The following is a 6,089-nucleotide window of genomic DNA, read 5'->3' as shown; positions in this document are numbered from 1 at the left end:
TGAGAGGGGCCACAATATACAGGGGGAGATGAGAGGGGCCACAATATACAGGGGGAGATAAGAGGGACGACAATATACAGGGGGTGAAGAGAGGGACCACAATATACAGGGGGAGCAGAGAGGGGCCACAATATACAGGGGGAGATGAGCGGGGCCACAAAATGAGTAGGAGATGAGAAGCCACGGTATAAAGGGGAGATGAGTGGGACCACAATATACAGGGGGAGATGAGAGGGGTCACAATATACAGGGGGAGATGCGAGGGGCCACAATATACAGGGGAGATGAGAGGGACCACAATCTACAGGGGGAGATGAGAGGGACCACAATATACAGGGGGAGATGAGAGGGACCACAATATCAGAGGGAGATGAGAGGGACCACAATATACAGGGGGAGATGAGAGGGACCACAATATCAGGGAGAGATGAGAGGGACCACAATATACAGGGGGAGATGAGTGGGACCACAATATGAGGTGAACATGAAAGGGTACACAGTACTAGGAGCAGATAAGAGGTGGCACAATATGAGGAGTAGATGAGAGGGGCCACAATATGAGGAGTAGATGAGAGAGGCCACAATATGAGGGGGAGATGAGAGGGACCACAATATACAGGGGGAGATGAGTGGGACCACAATATTAGGTGAACATGAAAGGGTACACAGTACTAGGAGCAGATAAGAGGTGCCACATCATGAGGAGTAGATGAGAGGGGCCACAATATGAGGGGGAGATGAGAGGGTCCACAATATGAGGGGGAGATGAGAGGGGCCACAATATGAGGGGGAGATAAGAGGTGCCACATCATGAGGAGCAGATAAGAGGTGCCACATCATGAGGAGTAGATGAGAGGGGCCACAATATGAGGAGTAGATGAGAGGGGCCACAATATAAGGGGGAGATGAGAGATCACAATATGAGGAGTAGATGAGAGGGGCCACAATATGAGGGGGAGATGAGAGGAGATACAATATGAGGAGGAGATGAGAGGGGCCACAATATGAGGAGCAGATAAGAGTTGCCACAATATGAAGAGTAGATGAGAGGGGCCACAATATGAGGGGGAGATGAGAGGGGCCACAATATGAGGAGGAGATGAGGGGCCACAATAGGAGGGGAAGATGAGAGGGGCCACAATATGAGGGGGAGATGAGAGGGGCCACAATATGAGGGGGAGATGAGAGGAGATACAATATGAGGAGTAGATGAGAGGGGCCACAATATGAGGGGGATATAAGAGGGTCCACAATATGAGGGGGACTTTTTTGCACTTCGGTGCCCGGAGCTGTAGCTGGTGTCAATTTTTTGTGACTTTTGATCACTTTTTATAGAATTTTTTTATTTTTCAAAATGGCAAAAAAGTGGCTGGCTCGACTGTAGGTGCTATATTCTGTTACGGGTTAAACGGCAGAAATAACTGTTATTATATTTTGATAGATCGGACACTTTGGGATGCGGCGATACCTAATGTGTTTATGATTTGTATTGATTATTTATATTGATATCAGTATATTTATACCTGGGGATTTTACACTTCATCTACCACAATACAAATCGCACATTGTACATGGGTTACAATCAGACAGCCTTGGGGCTTTGTAACCGATCTCCGCCCCCCGCCCCCTCCCCACTGCACCAGCGCGTTTTGACTTCCTCCGGCAGCTATGCGACACAGGGTACAGGGTTACCACCCGCGGTGGGTGCCAGGAGCGACAGCGGGTGCTACCAGTGGGTGCAATGTGCAGCAAACGTCCACCTTGTATGAAGAGGGCTCAGCCCACGAGCCGAGCTGTGACATCGAGATATGTTACACGCCAGTAAGGGGTTAATACTGAGGCGTTTTGCCTGGTGCATCTGTTGTGGCTTTCAGACTGAAAATGCATTCTGTAAACGCAACTAATAATATACGGGGGATATTTCCACTAAGAAAGCCCCCAAATGTTCAGGCCCGAGACTCGAGGACCCTCTCTGCTGGATGCCGCTGCTTCTACCAAGTTCTTCATGGCAGAAGATTGTAACGTGGCCCCTTCTTCAGCCGTGTTCTCCGGGCGATGCCCCTTTTCTCTTACAGGACTGCGCCCCGAGAATGGGCACCAATGTAGCCGAGCTCCAGGGGAGGTAACGCATTTGACTTTTCTACTGTTTGATCTTAAGCATTTCTGCTTCCACTGCCAATGGACCTTTTCATGTTTTTACCCACCCGTAACACAACTTCTAGAATACCCAATGCCCGGAATGTGAGGGCAGCCGTCCAGCATCTGCTGGGAGATGTCCCTTAATGTGGTGTACTGTGAGCTCCTCCCTCTCTCCTCCCATAGGGAAGCTCCAGGTATAATCTGGAGAAGGGAAGATCACAGTCCGCTATATGCAATGGCTAAACACTACCCCCTCAACTTGCCGCCCGAGGCACTCTGTCCACAGTGCCTTGTGGTAAACACGGCCATGGTTGTGGCAGCTTTCCTTATTTTTGTTTCAGTTTTTGCACATTCAAAGTTTGTACTTTGTCCCCCTCCATGAGAAATATATTGTTTAATTTCATTTCATATTTCATATGTTGTGACTATTTATTATACAGGGGCAGACTCTACTTACCCCACTGATACGGTGTCACCACAATGGGGCAGATTTACTTACCCGGTCCGTTCGCGATCCAGCGGCGCGTTCTCTGTGGTGGATTCGGGTCCGGCTGGTATTCACTAAGGTAGTTCCTCCGCCGTCCACCAGGTGGCGCTGCTGCGCTGAAAAGCATCGTTCCGCACTGGAATTCACCGGGCCGGACCAAGTTAAGGTAAGCGTGAACCCCGCGACACTTTTTATGTTTTAAATGCGGCGTTTTTTCCGAATCCGTTGGGTTTCCGCTCGGCCACGCCCCCCGATTTCGGTCGCGTGCATGCCAGCGCCGATGCGCCACAATCCGATCGCATGCGCCAAAATCCTGGGGCAATACAGGGAAAATCGGCACAAATCGGAAATATTCGGGTAACACGACAGGAAAACGCGAATCGGGCCCTTAGTAAATGACCCCCAATGTGTTCATAGTCACCTTTATTCCAACTGTTTTTATTTTCCACCATATGTCATACAGTTTTTTTTCTAATTTTATTCTGAATGTGCTATTATAATTGTGCATATTTTTTCTCTGTATAAATGTTTTTATGTCAGTGTTTCAGGAAGAAATGTATTTATTAATGAATATTTAGCTCCCGCACAGAGCAGCACAGACAGATGGATCTGCGATGTACCCCTCCGCCTATCCATCGTCTCAAGACAGAGAAGACATTGATTGTACTGATAGTACAGACCTGCCAGCCTTTACCAGTTCACAGTCTGCCTCCCTTAGAGCTCCTCCATCTGCCGCCTGAGGCACAATGTTCATCTTGCCTCATGGAATGTTCTGCTCCTCCTTGCAGGGGCTGTAGACGCCTTATCCCAATGCTGAGTGTCATGTACTTATGGCCACACACTGTACACCCAGGTAAGTACACGGAGCATAGGACGATGATTCCACCACAACCCCACATTCTGTCATGCACCCCATGAGACCTACATGAACTAAACAAACACAAAATGATGACTATCCATGTTTAATGCCCCCAGTGTTGGGATGATGATGATATCGCCCAGTGTCCTATCCCAGTATCATGGAGCAGCACACCCCATTGTTGCAGGGTCCCCTCGGCCACAGCGTTGTCGTGCACCTCTCCAGGCAGAAGCCTCCTGTTCTCTCACAACGTGCGTCCAGATCCTTCACATCTGCAAGAGAAGACAATGAGTTTATGTGTGTGGTATATATATATACAGCATACCCCAACTACACCCATAATCCCAGCCCTCTATATACTCCCAGCATACCCCAACTGCACCCATAATCTCAGCCCTCTATATACCCCCAGCATATCCCAACTACACCAATAATCTCAGCCCTCTATATACCCCCAGCATATCCCAACTACACCAATAATCTCAGCCCTCTATATACCCCCAGCATATCCCAACTACACCAATAATCTCAGCCCTCTATATACCCCCAGCATACCCAACTGCACACATAATCTCAGCCCTCTATATACTCCCAGCATACCCCAACGGCACCCATAATCTCAGCCCTCTATATACCCCCAGCATACCCAACTGCACCCATAATCTCAGCCCTCTATATACTCCCAGCATACCCCAACTGCACCCATAATCTCAGCCCTCTATACACCCCAAGAATACCAAAACTACACCCATAATCTCAGCCCTCTATATACTCCCAGCATACCCCAACTGCACCCATAATCTCAGCCCTCTATATACCCCCAGCATACCCCAACTGCACCCATAATCTCAGCCCTCTATATACCCCCAGCATATCCCAACTACAACCATAATCTCAGCCCTCTATACACCCCAAGAATACCAAAACTATACCCATAATCTCAGCCCTCTATATACCTCCAGCATACCCCAACTACACCCATAATCTCAGCCCTCTATATACTCCCAGCATACCCCAACTGCACCCATAATCTCAGCCCTCTATATACCCCCAGCATACCCCAACTGCACCCATAATCTCAGCCCTCTATATACCCCCAGCATACCCCAACTGCACCCATAATCACAGCCCTCTATATACCCCCATCATACCCCAACTACACCCATAATCACAGCCCTCTATATACCCTCTATAATCTCAGCCCTCTATTTACCCCCCCCCCAGAATACCCTAAACCAAACCTATAATCTCAGCCCTCTATATACTCCCAGCATACCCCAACTGCACCCATAATCTCAGCCCTCTATATACCCCCAGCATACCCCAACTGCACCCATAATCACAGCCCTCTATATACCCCCATCATACCCCAACTACACCCATAATCACAGCCCTCTATATACCCTCTATAATCTCAGCCCTCTATTTACCCCCCCCCCAGAATATCCTAAACCAAACCTATAATCTCAGCCCTCTATATACTCCCAGCATACCCCAACTGCACCCATAATCTCAGCCCTCCATATACCCCCAGCATACCCCCACCCACATCCACAAACTCAGCCCTCTATATGACCCCAGCAAACCCCAACTATACCACTAATCTCAGCCCTCTATATACCTCCAACATATCCCAACTACACAAATAATCTCAGCCCTCTATATACTCCCAGCAAAGTCCTTCAGGGTATTAGTAACTCTATGACATCTATACTGAAGGACACTTACCTGACCACTAGACTGAGGGACACTTACCTGAGATGGCGGCTCCATGACTTCCAACAGAAAACAAGATAAGAACAAGGAACAAATCTGTAGATCTGGAGAACATTCTGGACAGTCTGAGACTTGGAGGAGAAGTCTGTAGAGCGAGAGAAGAGACCACGGAGTGCACTCAGCGTAACCCAGGAGTAACCCTATCACTGCCGTATCCACTGACACTGGGCCTTGGGTTCGGGTCTGGATGTGACCGAAATATAAAACACAAATCTGTGACTCCTCCTGTGAGTGTGACCGGAGACTGATGTCACTGCAGGAATAAAGCGACTCTAAGACATCACATGGGGAGTGACTGCAGGATCAGCTCCTTTGTGAAGCAACATGTGACCTGGACCCGGTCCAATGAAGCTTCTGCGGGAACATTGTGACCCGCTTCTTCACTAATCAAACAATGTCTGATGTGTGCAGGGATGTGTCCACACGAGCAGTGGGCGTCACAGCGCTGGACTATGTACAGTCACACATACCCATCTGCTGTATGTTATATTCTGCCCCTTAAAGGACATTTACCTGCAGATTACCTGATGGTAGGTGACTAGTACTTACCTCCCCGTCCCGTCCCCGTCTGTCCCAAGCTTCATTTCTTGTATCTTTACATGTCCACATTTCTGTAAAAAATGAGTTTATAACATATGCAAATTAGCGTGTGGTGCTTTGCAGAGCCCCATCAGGCTCCACCCTATTACAATGTATACTCGCCCCGGGGCCGTACCAGGCACATTCTGAGAGCTGCGGAGATTGGAAGGATTGTAAACCAAGCACTTACCTGCTGCTGTACCCCCTCTGTTGTGCGCTCTTCTTATAGCGTCTTCTGATCGTAATTAT

The 6,089-nt window shown here is 48.7% G+C and overlaps 1 long non-coding RNA gene across 1 annotated transcript; it reads right to left on the bottom strand.

The window, feature by feature from the left end:
* Window positions 1-3,572: 3,572 nt before the first annotated feature.
* On the bottom strand, window positions 3,573-5,696 carry LOC140120743 (uncharacterized). The gene is made up of 2 exons (XR_011853967.1): window positions 5,241-5,696; window positions 3,573-3,757 (listed from the first exon to the last, which is right to left on the bottom strand). It is a non-coding gene; the product is annotated as an uncharacterized lncRNA (long non-coding RNA).
* Between the last annotated feature and the right edge of the window lie 393 nt (window positions 5,697-6,089).

This window comes from Engystomops pustulosus, chromosome 3 (assembly GCF_040894005.1).
Source record: "Engystomops pustulosus chromosome 3, aEngPut4.maternal, whole genome shotgun sequence".
Lineage (NCBI taxonomy): Eukaryota > Metazoa > Chordata > Amphibia > Anura > Leptodactylidae > Engystomops > Engystomops pustulosus.
This window is presented reverse-complemented; position numbering and strand designations above follow the sequence as displayed.